Source organism: Melopsittacus undulatus, chromosome 8 (genome assembly GCF_012275295.1).
Source record: "Melopsittacus undulatus isolate bMelUnd1 chromosome 8, bMelUnd1.mat.Z, whole genome shotgun sequence".
Classification (NCBI taxonomy): domain Eukaryota; kingdom Metazoa; phylum Chordata; class Aves; order Psittaciformes; family Psittaculidae; genus Melopsittacus; species Melopsittacus undulatus.
Window position 1 is genome coordinate 27,641,337 of NC_047534.1, and position 22,957 is coordinate 27,664,293.

Consider the following 22,957-nt stretch of genomic DNA (forward strand, 5'->3'; position numbering starts at 1 on the left):
TGTTAAGGCGCATGAAAAACAACAAGGTGCTTGGTGACAGCCAGCATAGCTTCACTAAGGGGAAATCCTGCCTGACCAATTTGGTGGCCTTCTACGATGTGGCTACGGAAACGATGGACGGGGTGGAGCAGTTGATGTCATCTATTGTGGAGACAGAGTTCTCACAGGGGAATGAATATTTGGTACATGAGCTGTGAATAACTCTGAAAGATACAGCAAGGCCGTGGGAGGCCTGAGGAAGCCTAAGCAAGCAAGGTAAGAAGAAGCTGGAATTCACTGAGTTATGAGAACTGTGGACTGTTGGCAAGCGTTCGAGGTCAAGTTCTCACACCTGTGCTTAACCAATTCTATGTTAGTCACTAAGGGTCTTCAAGACAAGTATCCAATCCTGATATGCCAAATTGCTGTAGGTCTGTGTAAGCAACAGTATATAAGGAGTTAATGCTTTGCAATAATTGGCTTTTTGTCTAATCACATTGATCTCTGACTGAGTCGATTCCGCAGCAAATGGTGCCTGAACAGGTACCCTCTATAAGTTCACATTGAACAGAAGAGCGTGTGAATCCGGTGCTGTGGGCAGGAAAGAAAAAGAAGAAGAAATAGGCTGGAATCGATCTGGCTGGACCAAAATCAGGAGGCAGAAGCCTCAGAGGTGAAATCCTCGAATCGGAGCCTTGTGAGCCCAGAAGACACTGCACAGTGCAAATAAGGTGAGGAGCCGGACGATTGGAAGGGAGCTTAAGGATGGGAAAACAGTTAAGTAAGGAAGAAGAAGTAATACTTAAGCTCTTCCAACATATCCTCTCTGTGAGAGGGACAGACTATGATGAAGCTATGCTTAAAAGATTGTTGCTCTGGAGTAAGGAGAAGGAGTTAATTGTGGGAGTAGGTGAAGCTTTTAATCTCAAGACTTGGGAAAAAATACTAAGGAAAAAGCCTCCATTTTATTTCAGTCCTTCTTAAGGTGAAGGGAGCAACCTTTAAAGAGACAGACTTAAAGTTAATGCTGAAATGGTTGAAGACGCATTACCCAGAGACTGATGAGTCTACCAGACTTGAGATCTCTTTGTGGAATGAGGCAGGAGTTAAACTGTGGAATGCAGCCATGAAAGGCAATGACACTGTGAAAAGTTTGTTAGTCATTTGGAGAACTGTTTTAGAGAAGTTAAGGTCAAAAAATGAGATCATGGAGACCAGCGTGCTCCCCCCCTAACCTCTGCCGGTTGCCACTGCGGCTGCGAAGACTGAGGACGGGGATGAAGACAATCCTTTCGACTCAGGCCCTATTGACCCCGACAAGGAGCCTGTGCACGTTCATCAGTCTGCTGTTGCTGATCCTGAGATTCTGATGCCTGATAATTCCGATGCTGACCTGGATGGTGCTTTTGACCTGGAGCCTATTCATCCGGAAAAGAAGCCTGATTTATATCCCCCAGATCCTCATGATAAATGGGCAGCTGTAAAGGGAGTGAGACGGGTAGGGGATGCATGTATTGTGTGTTTTTCTTGTGGGGTATATGCTGGATCAAGAACCATGGTGGGAAGGTCTCTCATATGCTCTTATCAGGGGTATCGGGCAGACTGTAGCAGACTGTGGACTTGGGACCCCATATACAACTCCTTTGGTATAGTCTCTCTATGATATTCATGTACTAGAAGTTGGTAAATATAAGTATGTCCATGTTTCCAGTGACCTTTGGAGACCTTTATAGATACTGCTGTCACTTCTTCTGACATAAGCTGGCCACCTGTGTCAGAATGAGTGTGCATTTTGGTCAGTATAAAAGCCCAAGCCTCATGCGATGTGAGGGAGGCAGAGCCTCTGCGGGGACACCTGCTAAGGTTGAGCCTGCCACCTTGCACTGCAATGATGCTTCTCAGAGCTGGTTTCCTGATAGTCTTTACAAGGTCCTTTTGTGCCATGCTCTGCATGTGGGACCGTGTAGTGGGAGCAATGATTGTCTGGATTTTGTGTTTCAAATATTGTGGTTGTGTGGAGTGTGCTTGTGGGATCCTATGCGTGTGTGTTTGTGATGAGGGCAGATGATGTTCTGTATATTTTTTGTTTTCAGGTTCATGTAAAAATTTTTAACGGGTAGCAGTTTAACATTTCAGGCAAGAAAAGGTTAATGCAAAAGTGTGGTTGCTGGCAGGTATTTATGGTTGCTGCTGCTGAGCAGGCAGGCAGCTGTAGCTGCTGCTGAGCAGGCAGGCATTTATAGCGACTGCCGAATAGGCCGGTGTTTGTAGCTATGCAAAGCAGGGTGAGCAACTCTAGAAAAAAAAAAAAAAGAAATGGAGGGGAGAAGTTCATTTGAACTTGTGGGATCAGCTGATGGGCTGAACCTGCCTGCTCCCCGCAAGGGACAACTATTGGGTCCATGGCAGCTGCCTGCAAATTTTGTCAAGCCTTGCCATGAGCTGGACAGATGAGTGGAAGAACTCGATGCCTCAGCTACAGGAGCTGACTGTGAATATCCCAAGCAGAATGAGATAGAGGAAGAGAAAAACAAATGATTGCAAAACATCGCTTGGGGGCAACTGAAAAGTAACAGCTTGAATATGTGTGCTTGTAAAGTAGCTATTATTAGAGGTTGTGATTTTGTGTATAAAACCACCTGTATCTACTAGCCAGTTGGTAATAAGAAACTACACCTTGTATTGTATGGATTTATCACTTGTAAAAGAGGTGTTAAAGAATGCTTGATAGAAGAAAAGGGAGTGCCTGTAAAATATAGAGTTAAAGTACTTTTTAGCTTAACTTAGGTTGTAGAAAGAGAACAATGTTTATGTTGTTAGCCTGTGGAATTTAATGGCCCCACTAAATGTGAGTTAACTGTTTCACACTGGTCCTCTAAAGTATCTTTAGTTATAAAGAACAATGTTTGTGTTGTAAGTCTGTGGTGAGATATCAAGATTTAGTGACCCCACTAAGCATGAAAGAGTTATTTCACACCATCCTTGTACTTATCAGTTAGTTCAAAGACAGAGCCTCCCAAACATCTGCTAGCTTGGGATACTTCTGTCCTGCTATAAATTTTGCAGGAAGGTCACACTGTTTCAAATCTTTGTTAGTTATTAGAATAATTACAGATATGGCTGGTTTTACCGAGTTGTGTAATTAGTGGGGCGTCCAACTGGGCCAAAGGTGAAAAGAACACTGTGAGGAAGACTGCTTACTTCATCTTGAAGACCCCTACTCACATGAGGAAGACTGATTACTTCATCCTCAAGACCCCCGCCCACAATTATTGAAGAGCAGTGCGGAGATGCCAAGAGGAGGAGACTTATGATAATAAATTACTGGACTTAATTATAATGTTCCCTGCCTATATGCAGGGATTATGAATATGTATGTGACTAATGGAATTGTGAAAGTATATAAACCTGTAACAAATACTAATCATTTGCGCCTCTGGCTACGGTCACGCGCCCAGCGCTGTTTGCTTTTGCTTTATTGACTTTGTCCCTTAATAAAACCTTGTTATCTTGTTTAGAGAAGTGGATTAGTATTTCACATTGATATGCTGGAGGGAAGGAATGCCATCCAGAGGGACTTTGACACACTTGTGAGGTGGAGTGATGGCAACTCCATGAAGTTTAACCATGCCAAGTGCAAGGTCCTACACCTGGGTCAGGGTAATCCCAGGCACAGCTACAGGTTGGGCAAAAAGGAAATTCAGTGCAGGCCTGCGGAGAAGGACCTGGGGGTGTTGGTCGATAAGAAAATGAACATGAGCCGGCAGTGTGTGTTTACAGCCCACAGAGCCAACCGTATTCTGGGCTGCATCAAAAGGAGCTTGACCAGCAGATCGAAGGAGGTGATCCTGCCCCTCTACTCTGCTCTTGTGAGACCTCACTTCTGGTCACTTCTGGTGTCCTTGAGATAAAAGGGAGATGGAACTGTTGGAAAAAGCACAGAGGAGGCCACGAGGATGATCAGGGGACTGGAGCACCTTTCATATGAAGACAGGCTGAGAAAGTTGTGTCTGTTCAGCCTGGAGAAGAGAAGGCTGCGTGGAGACCTCATAGCAACCTCCCAGTATCTGAATGGAGCCGTCCTGAGTTCAGCAGTAGCAGTAATTTTTTTCTCTTTCTTAGTAGCTGGTGCAGTGCTGTGTTTTTTGACTTTCAGCCTGGGAACAGCTGATAAAGCCAATGATTTTAGTTAGTGCTCAAATGTTAACTCTGACCAATGGCTTTCTGAGCCTCATGCTCTGCCGGGGAGGAGGGGAAGGCGGAAGGAAGCAGAGACAGGACACCTGACCCAAACTAGCCAAAGAGGTATTCCATACCACAGCATGTAATGCCTGGGATGTAACTGGGAGTTACCTGGAAGGGCTAACTCACTGCTTGGTCAGGCTGGGTATTGGTTGGTGGGTGGTGAGTGGTTTTATTCTCTTCCCTTGTTATTTCCCTTATCATTATTATTATTGGTGGTAGCAGCAGTGGTTTTGTGCTATATCTTAGTTACTGCACTGTTCTTATCTCAACCTGTGGGAGTTACATTCTTTCGATTCTCCTCCCTGTCCCTCTGGGAGCATGGGTGGGGGTGGTGGAAGAAAGGGTGGGGAGTGAGTGTGGTTCTGATTTACAGCCTGGGCCTAAACCACGACAGGGGCCTGCAAGGATGCTGGAGAGGGACTCTTCATTAGGGACTGTAGTGATTGGACAAGGGATAACGGGTTAAAACTTAAACAGGGGAAGATTAGATTGGATATAAGGGAGAAGTTCTTTACTCTGAGGCTGCTGAGGCACTGGAATGGGTTGCCCGAGGAAATTGTGAATGCTCCATCCCTGGCAGTGTTCAAGGCCAAGTTGGACAGAGCCTTGGGTGACATGGTTTAGTGTGAGGTGTCCCTGCCCATGGCAGGGGGATTGGAACTTGATGATCTTAAGGTGCTTTCCAACTCTAACTATTCTATGATTCTATGGTTCTGTGTCCTCACCCATCTATGCATGTTGCTTTGGCCTGTGTTAATAAAACCTTACCATAGAGACAGAGGCCTTATTCAGAAAACTGATTTACTTTAATGACTAAAGACAAAGTAAGATTCTAATCTATATTCAACACTGGAGAATCTGCATAGGTACAGAGTGAAGTTACAATGTAATGAGGGTAAGAAAAAGTGAAATGTGAAAAATGTGAACAAAGTTTCAACTGGAATGAGCTCTTAAGTAGACACCAGGGTATTCATTACTCAGCCAAGCTCCTCCTTCTGTGTGGTTCTTGCCTTCTGTTTAAGGCATTTATAATTTTTTTTCCTATGTATTCCCTGATGTTCAATGGGAACTACAGTTTTCCCCTCTGGAATGGCACTAGCAGGGTTGTATCAAGCTACCTCTCTAAATACTTTAATGAAACTTAGCAAAACCTTACTCTTTGTTAATTCTACTTCTCTGCCACCTTTGTTGAAATAGAACAGGGGGCAAAAAAGTGTCTAAGAAAGTTGCACAGTACCCTTAGAAAGCAATCTAAAATAAAAGAAACCTACATGTAGAGCTCCACTATCATTCTCTATGGCTAATTTGTAAAGATGTGGAATGAGTCTGTAGAACTCAGTTAAGAATATCATGTCTATGATTCTGGTCCAAATGCTGTTCAAGCTTTTTTAAATGTGTCACCATATCTCCAAAATACAGACCTTCTTCCTGTGAGGAATAAATTTTAAGATGAATAATAATGGCTGGTACCATTAGACATGATTGAGATGAAGCTTAAAGAAGGATTCAGAAATGGATTAGACTTTATATGAATAATGAGTGCACAATCTAAAGTTACACTAGCCAGGGCTTATTAGGTTATTGTGACTGAATTTCATGCATCTACCACTTACGCTAAAATTAAACATAGATCTATATCATACTATCCACAGTAACAAAACAGCACTCAAATGCCACTTAGAATCCTTCACTTAATGGACTTCAGAAGTCTTAAAAATTATTACAAATTATAAACATATAAAAAACCATTGTTACAGGCCGCAATAAGATTTGCAACAACCAGCCTTTGGCAGTATCAAATTTCTTCATGTCCATGAATACAGTGTCAAAGTCAGAGATCTGTTTCATATCCTGAGAAGATATGAAAGGTTGAAGAAACTAAATAACCACACAGGAGAGAATACCTCCCTAGAGAAATTATTTACTTGCTAATTGATGGAGCATTTTGTTAGAACATGGAAAGTTTATACTGTAATGCATTACTTCCTAGAGGCATATTTTTACCCTGCTTCCCAAAATAGTGGCATTTTCTGAAGGAGACCATCTGCAGGCTACCACATTCTTTCACTGCAAATCACACATCCAGTGCAGCACCTCTACTTGCATATCTTGTCAATGAGATATTGAACCTGAAAAATGTGTCCTGGAACCTATTTGTGAAGGATGGGAAAGTGGAGGCGAAAGAGGAAGGGGAAGAGAGAGAGAGAGAGAGTATGTTTGTGGGCTCACTCATGTGTTCACTTATGCCATAGGGTAAGCCTCCAGGAAAGTGTGAAGAGCTACTTGCAGATCACCTGGGCTAGAAAAAGGGGTACAAATTTTTGGAGGGGAAAGTATGAGAAAAGGGGAGAAAAAGGCAAAAGGGACAAGACAGCTGATCTCTACTTCTTTTTGGACCAGCTCTAGTTTTGCTTTGTGTTACTGCAATTATCTGCAGGCTTAGATAGAAGGACATGGGCAAAGGTCTGTTTTTTTTCCCTGGCTCAGGGAAATAGCTACCATTTATCATCAGAAATGACAAATTAGACTATATGGACCCCATGGCTCATTTGCAATTGCAGCTCCTATGTGCAAATAATACTTGAGATGCTTCTAAAATTGCCAGCTGAATTAATTTTCCCCAAACCCAGAACCATCAAGGGGAAATGAAGCCAACTGGCAGATCTCCACACACACTCCTCTGAACGTCAACCAGCACCAGGGATGTGTTGCGTCTCTTACTGCTTTGCAATGGCAATGATGTAATTATTGGCAATTTCACTCTCCAACTAAGTGCTGTGGATGGGAATTAATTAAAATGCTATATTAGAGACAACAGAATATTTATTTGAAATAATTTTTCAATTCAATAGTATAACTAATGAAAGAAATCGTTTCTACCTACTTTTACAATAGCTTAAAACTTACTGAGCACAGCCAGACAAGTGTGGAGGAGAAAGCTTGATCAATGGGCTGGAAAAGCAAGGTGTTTTAAAGTATGCCCATTTTTAAGATTTAGCTTCAGCCTCTTCTTTCCTCACTCTCTGACAAGTAATTGAAGTTCTTGGCTTGTTTCAAAATGGCTCAGATTAAATTTCATTTTGTTAAGCACCTCAATTTTTCAGGAACAAAAAAAAGACCATTAGGAATTTGCATTATCCACTACTGCCTCCTTCGTGATCTAAAATTTATATGGGAAATGCTACTTGGACATTCATCATAATAAAGATAATGATTTCTGTAGTCTTTGCAGTGATAATTAAGATGAAAGATGAAAATGATGCAGAGTGAACATTATATTTTTTATTTGCTGTGAATGGAGTATGGAAAATTAATTCTGCCTTTGTCTGCAGGATAGAGGTGCCAGGCAAGGACAGAGGGCACATGTGCAAGAAACTGTGTTGTCTAATACATCTGAATTAGCTTAGGGGAGAGATGGTCATGCTGATTTTACCATAATGCCCAGATGAAGAAGGCTGATAATGTGTGAAATCTTCCTGTTTTTAGAAACTGTCCTGAAGACAGATCTGGCTGATGAGATTTCATGAGATTTCATTTGTTATGTGCACTTCAGTGCACTGTGAATAGGAGCTTCCCCTCTGTTGCTTTCTAAACAATGTGGGTTTCCAGTTCCCTAAGGGAAGGAGGCGACTTCCATAGTGTAGTTGTAAGCGCTTGCAGTGGCAGAGGCAGACTGTGTGAGTTAACTGGTCAGGACAGTCACTGCCATATCTAAGTGCATCTGCTTTTGAGATTCAAAAGAAAACAAAGCTTTATGAAGTGGGAAGTGTTTTTACACAAAAATCCTTCTCCTACATTTGTTCTACTCTTCTGTATTCTCCAAAAGAGGTTTGGTGACCCTGTTGGGGCAGCAGATAGAGTACCAAGAGCAGTCACACTGAATCCAAAATTGAGATAGTCAATACTATTATTTTACCTGAAACTTGTATGAACAGGAACTGTTCCCATCAGGTGTCCATTACAAATCAATCAGTGCTGCTGTCATTGAGGGCTCACGTGAACCAACTCCACAAAGAGCTGGAGTGACAATGTCTGTTCTGACAGGGATTGCTCCAGCTCTTGGCTGCTTACTGTAGTAGGATGAAAATTATTTGCTGAATAGAGATCTGTTATTCACCCCTAATTTTGAAGCTTGAGACCAACAAGTACTGATACTGTTCAGCACTTCACAAAAACCTTCACACATGCCCATAAGCATGAATTGCAAGATGAACAATTACATGTACAGAAAGAAGAACTACATAATTTGGCTAAAAGAAAGTTGTATATACATTGGCAGACACTGTTATAAAAAGGAGACTGTACCTTTTACTTTTCTGAATGGAAAAATCCCTTAGAAAGAGCAATTCCATTAGTGCTCCAACTTGTTCTAAAAGGTACTGTATTTAAGCCATTTCAGCAGCATCCTACAGGTTTATGAGGTCATAAACTAGTTCCCAAAAGGAAGAATTGTGAGAATAAGTAAGGCAGTAAAATGGGAGCGCTATTCCTGTTGTGAAAGCTTCACATGGGGCTGTGCAAATAATTGACTTTCTGGTTAGCTTGCTGAACCAGGGGGAAAAAGGCAGGCCAGCAGCCATGAGAAAAGAAAACCAATTATCTTGCCTGTTGATCCAATAGGATCCGATAGGATCAACAAAGGGTGAGGGAACAGGGGAATATAATTTCTTAGGTTAGTGCCCTCAAATGATGAAAACCAAATAAAAATCCTTCTTTTGGAGGTGTTCCATACCCTAGAAAAGGTTTGACTGAGTCAAGAGTATGGCATGGATGGACTGAAATGGTTTCCATGTGTGGAAGATGGCCTCTGGGCAGGGTTTTACTTACTGAAACTCAGTTTCACTGAAAAAGCCTCTCCAGAACATTTCAGGCACATAGTAATAAATCATAGGGTAGAAAATTGCAGGTAATTAATTTTTCTCCTGGAGTTAAGCATTTCTCAGATTGTAGGCCTGTATTTAGGGAGAAATGGAAATTGGGGTCACAAGAAATACATATTTCAGAAAGTCCTTAGGTGTTTTGAATGTTTACTTCAGAGAGCTCATTTGGAAATACACTGATTTGGCCATAATAAGATGCCTGCCTTGAACTTGTGAAATGAAACTCCTATGAATTCTGTATCAACCCAAACTTTCTTTTCCAGCTTGCTAATTCTCAAAGTTAAACTATCTTGAACTTCCATTTACAACTCAGTCTCAACCAGGACTCCATCTGGATATATAAAACATATTCCTGGTCCCCCACTGCAAAGTTTCCAAGCTGAAGGTACAGGTTCCAGACATTTTGCAAGCCCTTTCTTCCAGAAGATTTCTTTACTGATTCTGATAGGCTTAAGTGAATAAAATTACTGAGACAAACTGCAAATAATTCAGATCTACATCCTGCTTTTCATGATCCTTGAACCACCAAGTTGAATAATTATTTTTCTGGTTGTTTTATGGTTTATGGAAGACACAGTAATAACCCACGATTCTTACAGATGTTCAGATTTTCCTCCATTTAACAAGAGGATTCTAGTATTTCACATACAGTTAGAAAATTGCTCACTCTGTTTAGAACAGGGTACAAAAGTTTAAATCTGATTGCTAATTGAAAGTTGTGTAATGAATTGCTCATGAAAAGGAAAAGCCTGCATAATCTTCTTATCTAGGGATGGCTCTTTTCTCTGCCTGTCATTTGCATATCGTGTTCATGTAAAGCTTTAAAGCAGTCACACTGGAAATAAGTAATTACCCAAGCCAGTAGTGTACAGGGGGGTTCACAGGTAATGGTTACAATCTTCTCTGGGAAGCTGGGCTCCTCTTCTATGAAGAAGGTTCTCTCCTTCTTTCCTTTTTCTCTCTACTCCACATAGCAATACACACACTCTGTGCAACGGGATGATCCTTTCCAAGGGAGTATTTTTTGGAACCCAGACATTAGAAGAATGGAGAAAGGTACCAATAAAATTCCATTGTCATATGTTTGACTTTTCAGAGCTGTAGAAAGCCAGAAAACAAGATGTAGTTTCAAACCCTCTGGCTGTGTTATCTCAGACTTCGAATTCCTCAGTTCTACCAGACTTAGTTATATTAGATTTGGTGTGCACTGAGATGGAAAATTTCAGATTTCATGATCAGGCACATCAGGGAGGGAGTCTTCTTAAACCAATACACACCTACCCATGCACACACAAAAAGAAGCTGCTTTTAATCTACATAACTGTGATTTTGGGATTATGCACTGGTCAATTCCTATTGACAAACTAATTTTCTGCTATCATGAGGCTATGTACATTGATCTTGAAATAACTAACAAATCTAACAGTATTTATCTGGGGCCCAAGAATGTGAGAAGTCTTGTTTGCAGATAAGAACAAGTAATTTATCCTGTGAAGTGTCTTCATAAATGTAATCTATAATGTCACTGGGATGAAGAGTTACATCATTTTGTAATGATCCTTCTGCACTGGTATGATTGATTCTATGACTGGTGCTGCTTTTTCTGGGTGGCATGGCCTAGCACTCTGCAAGTCTTAGGATGGAGCTTACAAAAGGTTTGCTCGCAGCCTACACTTGACATACCTCATACCACTTTATCAAATTCAGTATTGCTTTTTTTCCCTGATATAACAGTTAGTTAACAAAGGAGACTTGATTGAATTGGCATGGTGTGTGAAAAGAAATGAGTATGGGTCTTTGATCTCACTGTGTTTGTCTACATAAGTGGGAAATCTTGTGTATTGAGGTAGTGTCTACTGGCAACCATGTAATGGAAAGATATATACACAGGTTAATTTTGACGTACCTCCTTCATAGTAGGGGTTCCTAGCAGCCTTAAGGCAGAAGAGGAAATTACAGCGCTTTCACAGAGCTGGCTTCAAAATAGATTGCAAACAGGCAAGTGGGGAATTTTAAAGAGACTGAATGATACTATGGAAGAAGGTACGATACAAAAACCATAACATGTGTCAGGATTTTTTCACAATAATTATTGGAAAGACAGTTTCTCTTTTGGGAAAACTCACAACCTTGGAATCATTTGTAACAGTACTGTCTCACAGCATACGTTCCTTAGATCTGGTAAGATAAACCAGGTTCAGGCAGTCAGTGTTTGACCAAGGAGACCCAGAAAGAACATTTACAGCTGAGTGGACATTACAAATCTGTCAGTGGCATTTTCCTTCTGAAACAGAACCAGAAACAGAACCAGTATGGTAGAAAAGATGTTGTACCCCAGGGATATTTACAAGTGTGTTGATGACAGGTACTGAGCTTGATTTCTGGGGGCCACTTATACCATGCAAAAATTTCCCTTCAGTTAATTCAGTTGAGTCTATTCAGATTTCTTTGATGTTTTCTGTGCTCTCCTTTGTTTTCTTTTCTAGCAGGTTTTCCAGCTTTTCTTTGTAGTTCTAAGGGCATCCTCCAGTAGTGGTTTTGCCATAGCTAACAAAATAATCTTAAGCTTGCATATAATTATATATTATTTTAAGTTTGTTAACACAGCCTAGACTCTGTATAGACACTGGCAGTGTGAAGATAACTTGGAAAGAACGAATTCCGTTTAAATAGTGAGTTAAAGGAAAATCTCCAAGCAATAAGGAAGGTGACAAAGGTCTTATATTGCTAATATTGTTCATTCAAGGTAATGGTTGGACTTGGTGATCTTAAAGGTCTTTCCCAGCCTGGCTGGTCCTGTGATTCTATGATTGCTCTCCTGTGGCTACAGGTACACACACATCATATGCTCTGTGATTCTGTGATTCTGTATATGCATGCATACACAAGATGATTATTATGCAATTATAAGAAGCTTTGGGAATACATTTGATTCATGCAGATTCTGTTTCCACTGTTTGATTCATACAAAATTAGCTGAGATATCTCCTGAAACTGGACAACAAAATTAATGTTTTGGGGACCAGTGCTTCATAGAAGTAAGAAGAAGGAAGAGTAGACTACCAGAAAATTGAAACCCAGGTGGCAATACCAACTAGTGTGTGGAGGCTAGATTCTGTTACCTCTAGCTAATGATTCAGTATTCAGCCTTTGGGAAAATACAATTACTTGCTCTTAAGAAAGAAGCTTGTTTCCCATTCCCCTCTCAGTGACACCTGAGAAGATCACTCCCATCTAATCAACTAATTGCTTTTTTCATAATAATAAAAAATGCATTGGCCAAAGGTAGGCTTTATTAGCAATGAAAGGAAGGAAGAATGGGTTTATTATTCATATGAAAGTATTATAAAGAAGGTGTATAATTTTATAATTTGTTTATATGTTTATTTACAAGCTACAGTTTTGAAAGATACCTTTAATTGGATGTGAACTGGGAAAAAAATACTGATGCCTTTTCTTTTTGAAAATCTTTATATTCTCATGATTAGTGTTTTTCTCCTTTTCTATTTTCTTACATCGTCATTCCCAAACTCAGAAGGCTCTTTCTTCACTTTTCAAATAAAAAGTTTGAGCATTCCTTATATCAGGACACCAGCACTCGGGAGGACTTTCAGTTCAAATGCTGTAATTTCTGCCCAGACTCATCTTGTTCAGCTTTACTAAACCATAACTACCACGGTGGCTCTGGACATGGTGCCCTAAAGCAGGGAGTTGGCTATGACACCTCCAAGCTGCTCTGGTCCACCACTGTTGAGAAGACAATCCCCTATGTAATTAGGCTGCACCTTAACGTGAGTAACCTAGAAATAAGGACTGATGGAAGCACATCTAATCTCAGATCTCCATGCCTAAACAAAGAACCCCAAAGTTAGTCCTCAGTACTGTACAAATAATACAGTATTATTTACACTGGAAATTCCTATCCTTTTTTAGGCAGTATCCCTTATTTCACTGATCAGATAGATAGTAGAATTCACCATGCTTCAGAAACCCAAAACATGATCTATGCTTGTCTTGAAGTAATTTGAACTAGCTGCAATGTGTGATATTTGTCAGTCTCCGAGCGTCTGAATTTGGCACTTTGCAGTAAATTATATTCCTCCAGTTAAGTAAACATTCAGAATACACCTTCCAAATTCAACTCTGACAGAATATATCATACTTTTCAGATTTCACACTCATATAAGCTAACATTCCCTTTAGATCTGCAAACTGTTTATATGGCCTTCATCACTTTAGCATTTCAGTACTATAAGATATAACATGCATAATTTTAATTATGAACTTCTTGGCTAGAGAATTCATAGAAATTCTAGATAGAGTGAGATTAGTAATTCTTATAGCCTGAGTGGCTCAAGTCACTCTAAATAGTATACAGAGCTGGCTGCTGATTCAAATTCAGCCTGTGTGAGTGGTTTCCAAAGTTTTTCCTTTGACAAGTAAGGTACAGGATTAGCTGCTGTGAAAGTGACAGGGATGAAAAGTCAAAAAGTTACTGGGAGTTTGGCATGAAGAAGCTGTGTTTTAGACAGAGGCTGCAGGGAGTTCTAGAAGAAACTTAGCATTGTGATGCATCTGGCAGACTTCCTGGTGACCTTTTGGACTGGAGTAGCGAGGTGTTGTATAAGCATCCTCTGAGATGTGCCAGTAGATCTGTCCATGGCACGGCTGGAATGGATGAAACAGGGACTCTGCAGATCAATTTGAGGTGCATCACCTGAGTTTTACTTAGGGAGTTAATATAAAATCTTCCCAATGTGCTGCTGCTTTTCTGCCAGCAATATGATATCCTTGACTTTCTGCTCATAATATACACTCAGGATAAAACTTATGAACACATTGCAGAGAAAAGAGTCCCTGATCCCCACAAGAGCTGTACATTTCTTTTGTAATCTGTTTCTTTCAGTGCTTAATACCTCCTCGCCTCCCCACACTGTTTGCAGAGGCTTGTCAGCAGCTGAAAGAACATGGTTTCTAGTAGTTTCAAATAAGGACAGCATTTACTGGGTTTGTTTTATTATTTTTTTTAAGTGAGGTGTCATCATCTCTTGGGTTTTATATTGTAAAATGCAAGTGGGGTTTTGCATGAATTGAGGAAGGATGAAATGTTGACAAAACTACTGTGAAATCGGGGATTTTAAGAGTTTATTTAATGGTTTTAGTCATATAGTTTTCATGTCTGTTTGTATACTCAGTTCCAGATACAGATATATACCCTCTATGTTTGTCATTGTGCAAATGGTGACATTGTCAATTTAAAAAAAACCCAAAAATACATCTATTCTTTATGAAAAATAACCATTCCATTCTGCAGATCCCAGTAAGTGCACTCCTACACAATGAAGTAATTTTTTTTTCACCTGGACATGAAAACAGCCTCAGAGAGAATACTGCCTTCAGGTTTGCAAGGAACTTAATATATAGAAACAAGCAGCCCTATCTTCTCAAAAATCCCTGAGCTCCAAGTGAGGCAAAGCTGGGTAAGGGCTTAGCTGCAGTGATTTAGTGCTGGGACACCTCTTGGCTTCCCTTGGGCATTCAGGAGCTGTGGATGGAGACTCAGCTGGGAATTGTTCATACACAAAGAGTGTGTTTTAGTTCCAAACTAGCTGTGAAGGAAGGCTGGTGCATAATATGTCTTATAGGAAGAAAGATGTGCAGACAACTGTGGATGTGAATAAGGAGGACCCACAAAAGTTGTGAGGTGGAAAACCCTACTCCTGATATTCATGACATGCAGACAAAATGGAGTTGGCTCCAGAAGTATTTTATTTTTCTAATTTCAAACTGACAATAAGAGGAGCTTGCTGCTAACCACAACCTCCTAATTAAAATCTGCATGCAGAAATGAAAAGAGACAATATTACTTTGAGTTTGTTAAATGTTTGCCTAACCAACCATCAGACCACTGAGTTAGCTGGGTGTCCCAGAGATGTCATGAGGGTTCTTTACAGGTATGAGGTCCTTTTTCCATAGATGAGAAGGCAGGACTGGAATCTAAAATACTTCTTTTAAAATATTCCCCCAGCTTTGGCTATGGCAGGCTGTGTAAGGAATGCTTACTCTGTTTGCATTCTATAAGTACTAGTCTTTATCTGTACCCAGGACTGTCAGCCCTTATTCTCTGTGAATGTGCATGAATTAAAAAAAGAACTTTTGAAGTGCTTACTTATTTACACAGTTGCATATTTTCCATCCCCTGAAAATGACCTTTAGATACCAGATCAAAACACAAGAGTATGTTGGAGCTGAAGTTGTGGGTATGTTTTAGAGAGATGACAAAGTTTCTCATTTCTATAGTTCCTTTCATCACAAAAGCTGGTTAATTGTTTATATGGCTGCTATTGATTTGTACAAAATTATACACTTTGAGCTTATTATGACTATGCAAAAATAAGATGTTCCAGTCACAATAAAATGTTTCAAGAAAAACTTAGCTCAGTGCTGTGTAACAGCAACCTAGTTGTTAGGGCCAGTTAAGAAAGATGCAGAGAATGAAATACAAAGCAGCATTTTGCCACTGTAGAAATATGCGCTACAGTTGTGTGGCATGCAGCCCTATTCCCCTTATCTCAAAAAGGGTACAATAGAACAGGAAAAGATTCAGAAAAAGGTCAGGAATTGTTTTCATGTGGTGGATGATGGGAATCTTGTGAGTCTTCAAGCCTGAAAAAGAGCTAAAGGCTGGGACAGAATGTGGCAGAGGTCTATAAAACCATGAACACCACAGAGATGGTGAATGCAGGGCATTTGTTCACTGTGTTTTCCAAGAGATGATCTGAGGGTTGTCTAAAGGACCTACCAGTTGGCAGGCTCCAAACTCTCCAAAGGAAGTGATTCTTCATGTGATGTAGATGTAAACACTGGAACTCCTTCACTAGGATGCTGCAGATACTAAAACTTGACACAGATGTGAGAAACTATTTTCCTTGTTACTTCTACCTTTATTTCCTCTGTGACTTTGGACATTACATAAAAGACTTGACAGTGAGCTGCTAGCTCCCAGTTAGCCTGTTGGAGTAATTCCTCTGGAGCAGCAAGGACTGAGTAATAAAAAAAACAATATAAAACCTTAAAAGTCTGTCAGGCAAGACTCTCCTTTATGATAGACTGAAAGCAGTCAAAGTGAATTGACTTAACCACTGCAACTCACATTGGAGCCAAGTTCAAGAATGCTGCTCAGACACAACTGATCTTGCATTTGTTGATTAAAGAAGGACAGTAATGAGATAAATTCTTTGTAGCCATTCCTTCAGACACCACTCCTTAGGCAGTGAGAGTTTTACTGCTGAAAATACCGATACTAGATCAGGTTCTTGGGGGAAAAAAAAACAACCCAACAAACATTTTATTCTGTGAATGATTACAGATGTGGAATGAATCCCTGCTGCTGTCTTCAGTAAGCTGACTAATATCTGCAGCCACAAGGAAGGAAGGTTTTCTAATCTATAGTCTCTCTCAGAAGATAGAATTCCATCCACCATAGTAAATAACAGGAACTGTTAGCTCTTGTCAAAAGGCTGAGATTCAGGAAATTACAATTTCCCTTTCTTAACCGTGTTTCTTGTTCTTTCTTCATTTGTCTTTAGACAAACAAGCAAGCAAAACCCAACAAAAATGAAGCAAAAATAAAATACCTTTTGTCATGGTTTGAGCATGTTTTGAGGGTGTTTTTGTTCAAGGTTTTTTCCAGCCAGGTGGAGGAGGGGAGGCCGGGAGGAAGAAGAGACAGGACACCTGACCCAGGCTAGCCAATGAGGTATTCCATACCATAGCACGTGATGCCCAGGATGCATACTGGGAGAGAGAGAGCTGGAGGGTTAGAGCTCTGGAGAAAAATGGAGGAGGGAGCACGCGGTGCTCGGCCGGGCAGGGTGGAGTGAGTTATGGGTCGGTGGCTGGTGGGGTGTTGTATTCTTGTCGCTTGTTATTGGCTGTATTATTATCATTGTGTTATGCCTTAGCTGTTAAACCGTTCTTATCTCAATCCGTGAGGGCTACATTCCTTGGATTCTCCTTCCTAACTCTCCAGGAGTTGGGGGACTTGGTTTAAACCACGACACCTTTCCAGGATAATCTTTTCTAGACCAACACTGCAATTCACATATGTTTTTTTCTAGGTTATTGAATGAAGTGAAACTTTGCAGAGAAACTTTCTCCAAGAAATCTATGTCAAATTAAGTTGTTGCTATTAGTCCACTCTAAGGCAAAGCAGGAGACTGAAATTCTACTATTAAAAAAAAAAAACAGGAAATCTTGGGGTTTAGCAGTTGTGTAAAAGCATCTTTAGTTGCATAAAGCAACAGTGTGGTGACCAGAGCTGATTCCACCCTTTCCCATCCTTCCTCTTGCTGCCTCAGCCTGCTTCAGCTGAGGGCTCCCCCACGAATTCCTGCCATCTTTCTTTAGGCATAAAAGGTCTGTTTATTATTCAGCCATTTGCAGTTCACTTACAGTCAGGAGTAAATGAAACTTTCCACAGCAACTAAAATCAAACAGTGAAGAGCAAAGCAGTTAATTTCTTTGAGCAATCTTTTTTTTTTTTACCATAAAGTCTGCTTTCTCACCATTTTCCTTTTACTTGTGCAAAGCAAACTGCTATGCTGATCTGAAGTAGGTCTTGCCCTTGACCACACTGTATCCTCTTTCCTTAAATCTACCCAGCTCCTGTGATTACTGGTGCAAGCCTTCTTGCCACAAGAACAAGAGAAAAACTAGTCCAGATTTATCGACAGCATTTTAACCCTAGCACTTCCTAAACCAGATATGTCTCACTTACATGAAGCTTATTTATGTTTCATGTGGAACAGGTTGCCCAGAGAGGTTGTAGGTGCCCCATCCCTGGAGACATTCAGGGCCAGGCTGGTTCTGGGCAACCTGATCTAGTTGAAGATATCCCTCCTCATTGCAGGTGGATTGGGCTAGGTGAGCTCTGAAGGTCTCTTCCAACCCAAACCATTCTGTGATTCTATGTGATGTTAGAAATGGTGGAGCAGTACCAATGACAGTAATGGTGTTAACAGGTTAAGGCAACTTATCTAGACAGCCACCTTCTTAGAGTACGCTGCTACAGACCTGTGTCCTAACTCTGAAACTGGTCACACCTTGATATATACAGTGGATTTTTTCCAAAGGGACCTATTAAAGCTGCATTTATTCCTGAAAACTTCTGTAGTTCTCAGGTTATGAACATTTGTGCATTGCTGTTGGACCTGGAAGCATTACTGAAGCTGAGGTCACATTTTGCTGGGTGCTATACAGATCCTTTAAAAAGACGTATTTATACAAACATGTAGGTTTGTGGTTTAGTGTTATAAAGATGATTCTAATTAGAGAGAAACTGTATATTGCTAGAATCTACTGATAGGAAAATGAATAAGTTTGTGCTACCCAAACCCCTCTGCTCATTAGAACAGAAGCAACAAACTTCCAAATGCTTGCAAGCTGGTATCAGCAACTCCAATGTAATTTAATTATACCAATTGGTTTGAGAGCTGGAGTGAAAAGGTGACTAGTATCCATGGAAGGAAAGATAGTAGCAATGAAAGAGTTGGGAATGTTTTTAGCCCTGAGTGGCAGAAAGAGATATAAAGATAATTATCACCTGTGGAAAGGGGTTATGGGGAAAATTGCAATGTGCACTATACAGCCATGTATTTAGAACCAATAGCTACACAAAATATTTATAATTGAACCAAGTGAAAGGAAACAAAGGTGCAAAGATTGGAAGGAATTCTTTTTCTGTAGCTTCCCCTGCTATAGCTTTCTGTAACAAACTGCCTCTCTCACAGCTCGTGATGCACATCAATTCTTTAACAGAGAAAAGGTGGCCTAATGAGTTGAGCTAGCTTAACTCCAGCTGCCAAGTGAATAAATCAGGAACAGAGTCAGGATCTGTGTCCTCCCCCAACCTGGTGAATCTCCCTGACATAACTCCTCACACTTGCTGGACGCTGAACTTGGATCTCAGATTAAGTCTGTTTTCTTGCTCCTTATGATTATATATGTCTGAAAATGTCATTTTATTATGCTTCTAAGAGAGAATAGAAAGTTGAAATAAAGTTTGAAGAATAAAATCTGCCTCTGAACCTTGGAGCACCATGGAAATGAAAGCTGTCATGAAGAATGTTTGTCTTTCAAATTACGCATTCATCACTCATCATGGACAATACACAAACAGCTGGGTCTTGTGTAGTCCATTCACTCCCTGAAGGAAAATGGTTTACACAGGGTGGGAACTTATATTTCCCATTTATTGTCTGACTGAATGTGTAACAAAAGACAGCCCAAGTCAAAGTCAGGTCATTAACGCCTCTTAATATGGGAGGATTTCACAAGCTGACATATCCTGGCTGGAATATGGCATGAGAAATCAGAGCTGCTGCTGAAGCATGAGTCAAAAAGATAAATTAAAAATTACATCTACCTCAACCTTCATTACATTATTAAAGCTCTTTCCATCTGATCTCAAATGCCATGTGGATGGGTCAATTTGCAGATTGCCATGGACATCCTAATGTTCATGTGAGCACTTCAAGACAAGCTGTCATAAATACTTAAGTTGCTCTGGGAGCAGTGCCAAAATGCATTGCAGTGATGGCTGCAGTGATGACTGCTAAAAAGCAAACAGCACATCAGCAGCCCTCAGCATTATTGTGCAAATGGAGTGTGAAATTCTAGTCCATTGCTTTGCACTATAACTTTTTGTCTCCCTGATAATGATTAAGAGAATCTTTGCTTGATTTGATGGTGGGTGGAAAGAAGGGTGAGAAAAATATAAAAACCCTCCCTTGGATGTTTCACTCGACCTTCAGAAGCTCCAAGAGAGAGCTGTGTGATCTATACGCAGAGGAATTAACCGGCTTTTTTTTCTGAAACCTGGCACTGAATTTAGAAGCCCAGGGATGCATGAGGCAGGATTACCCTAAAATAAAATGTCCCAAGCAGTTGTTCTATATTTAAAAGGCAATCTGAACCTAGCTATTGGCTGAAATGGATGCAAGGTGGAAGATCATACTGTAGCCCTTGGGAAGAAATGCTATGCTTACAACCCACAAGATTGGAAGTGATCTGTGGTTCTGTGTTAATTTACTGGAAATTGTTCTGTTTTTGTTGTCATAATTATTAATGATAACATTTAATACTTTCAGAGCACCTTACCTCTCAAAGTGTTTCAAACAAGTATCCCTCCAAGTCATAGAATGATTACTGTTGCAATGCAATAAGGTGGGTAAGCATCATCCCATTTTACCACTTGCATGGAAAGGGATGTAGTGATTTGTCTATGCTTGCATCAGTGGCAGATGCAGTGTCGGAACATAAATTTCCTGACCTGCAGCTCCATTTAACTGTGCTGCCTGTCATAGATTCATAGAATCATAGAATAGTTAGGGTTGGAAAGGACCTCAAGATCATCTAGTTCCAACCCCCTTGACATGGGCAGGGACACCTCACACTAAACCATATCACTCAGGGCTTCATCCAATCTGGTCTTGAACACTGCCAGGGATGGAGCATTCACTACCTCCTTGGGCAACCCATTCCAGTACCTCACCACCCTAACAGTAAAGAATTTCTTCCTTATATCCAGTCTAAACCCCTGCTGTTTAAGTTTCAACCCATTACCCCTTGTCCTATCACTACAGTCCCTAATGAATAGTCCCTCCCCAGCATCCCTGTAGGCCCCCTTCAGATACTGGAAGGCTGCTATGAGGTCTCCAGGCAGCCTTCTCTTCTCCAGGCTGAACAGCTCCAGCTTTCTAAGCCTGTCTTCAATATGGGAGGTTCTCCAGCCCCCTGATCATCCTCATGGCCCTTCTCTGGACTTGTTCTAACAGTACTATGTCCTTTCTATGTTGAGGACACCAGAACTGCACACAGTATTACAAGTGAGGTCTCACGAGAGCAGAGTAGAGGGGCAGGATCACCTCCTTCAACCTGCTGGTCACGCTCCTCTTGATGCAGCCCAGGATATGGTTGGCTTTCTGGGCTGTGAGTGCACACTGCTGGCTCATGTTCATTTTCTCATTGACTAACACCCCCAAGTCCTTCTCCGCAGGACTACCATGAATTTCCTTTTTGCCCAACCTGTAGCTGTGCCTGGGATTGCTCCCACCCAGATGTAGGACCTTGCACTTGGCATGGTTAAACTTCATGAGGTTGGCATCAGCCCACCTCACAAGTGTGTCAAGGTCCCTCTGGATGGCATTCCTTCCCTCTACCATATCAACAGAACCACACAGCTTGGTGTCATCGGCAAACTTGCTGAGGGCTCACTCAATTCCATTGTCCATGCCACCGACAAAGATATTAAACAAGACCGGTCCCAACACAGATCCCTGAGGGACACCACTTGTTACTGGTCTCCAGCCAGACATTGAACCGTTGACCACAACTCTTTGCGTGTTGCCATCCAGCCAGTTCTTTATCCACCGAGTGGTCCACCTATCAAATTGATGACACTCCAATTTAGAGACAAGGATGTCATGTGGGACAGTGTCGAACGCTTTGCGCAAGTCCAGATAGATGACATCAACTGCTCCACCCCTGTCCATCAGTTCTGTAGCCCCGTCACAGAAGTCTACTAAATTGGTCAGGCAGGATTTCCCCTTAGTGAAGCCATGCTGGCTGTCACCAAGCACCTTGTTGTTTTTCATGTGCCCTAGCATGCCTTCCAGGGGAATCTGCTCCAAGATTTTGCCAGGCACAGAGGTGAGACTGACTGGTCTGTAATTCCCGGGTCATCCATTTTCCCCTTCTTGAAAATGGGGGTTATATTTCCCTTTTTCCAGTCATCAGGAACTTCACCTGTCTGCCATGATTTTTCACATATGATGGCCAGTGGCTTTGCCACTTCATTTGCCAGCTCCTTCAGGACCTGCGGATGGATTTCATCAGGTCCCATGGGCTTGTGTACATTCAGGTTCTTAAGATGGTCTCGAACCAGATCCTCTCCTACAGTGGGCCCAAGGTCTAGGTTTTCACAGTCCCTGCGTCCACAATCCAAGACTTGGGTGGTGTGGTCAGAGCCTTTGCCAGTGAAGACCGAGGCAAAGAAGTCATTCAGAACCTCAGCCTTCTCCAAGTCCTGTGTAGCCAGTTCTCCCGAAAGTTTCCGGAGGGGGCCTACATTGTCCTTAGTCTGTTTTTTAGCCGCTACATACCTATAAAATCCCTTCCTATTACCTTTAACATCCCTTGCCAAGTTTAGCTCCAATTGGGCCTTCGCTTTCCTCACTTGGTCCCTAACTACCCTGACAACATCCCTGTATTCATCCCAGGCCACCTGTCCTTGCTTCCACCTTTTAAAGCCTCTTTTTTCTTGTGAATTTTTCTCAACAGATCCTTATCCATCCAAGGAGGTCTCCTGGCCCTCCTGCTGCACTTCCTTCTAGTTGGGATGCAACACTCCTGAGCTTGTAGCAGGTGATCCTTGAATATTAACCAAGAGTCTTGGGCCCCCTTACACTCAAGGGCTATATCCCATGGAACCTTGCTAAGCAGGTTCCTGAAGAACTCAAAGTCTGCTCTCTTGAAGTCCAGGACAGTGAGCTTACTGCACACTCTTCTCACTGTCCTGAGAACCTTGAATTCTACCATCTCGTGATCAGTGTATCCAAGGCTTCCCTGGAGAGTCACATTTCCAATGAGCCCTTCCCTGTTGGTGAGCATGAGGTCAAGCAGGGCACCTCTCCTCGTCAGCTCCTCTATTGCTTGCAGAAGGAATTTGTCTTCCAAACAATCGAGAAACCTCCTGGATTGCTTGTGCCGGGCCGTACCGTCGCCCCAACAGATGTCAGGGTGGTTGAAGTCCCCCATGAGAACAAGGGCCTGCAAGTGTGAGGCTTTTCCTA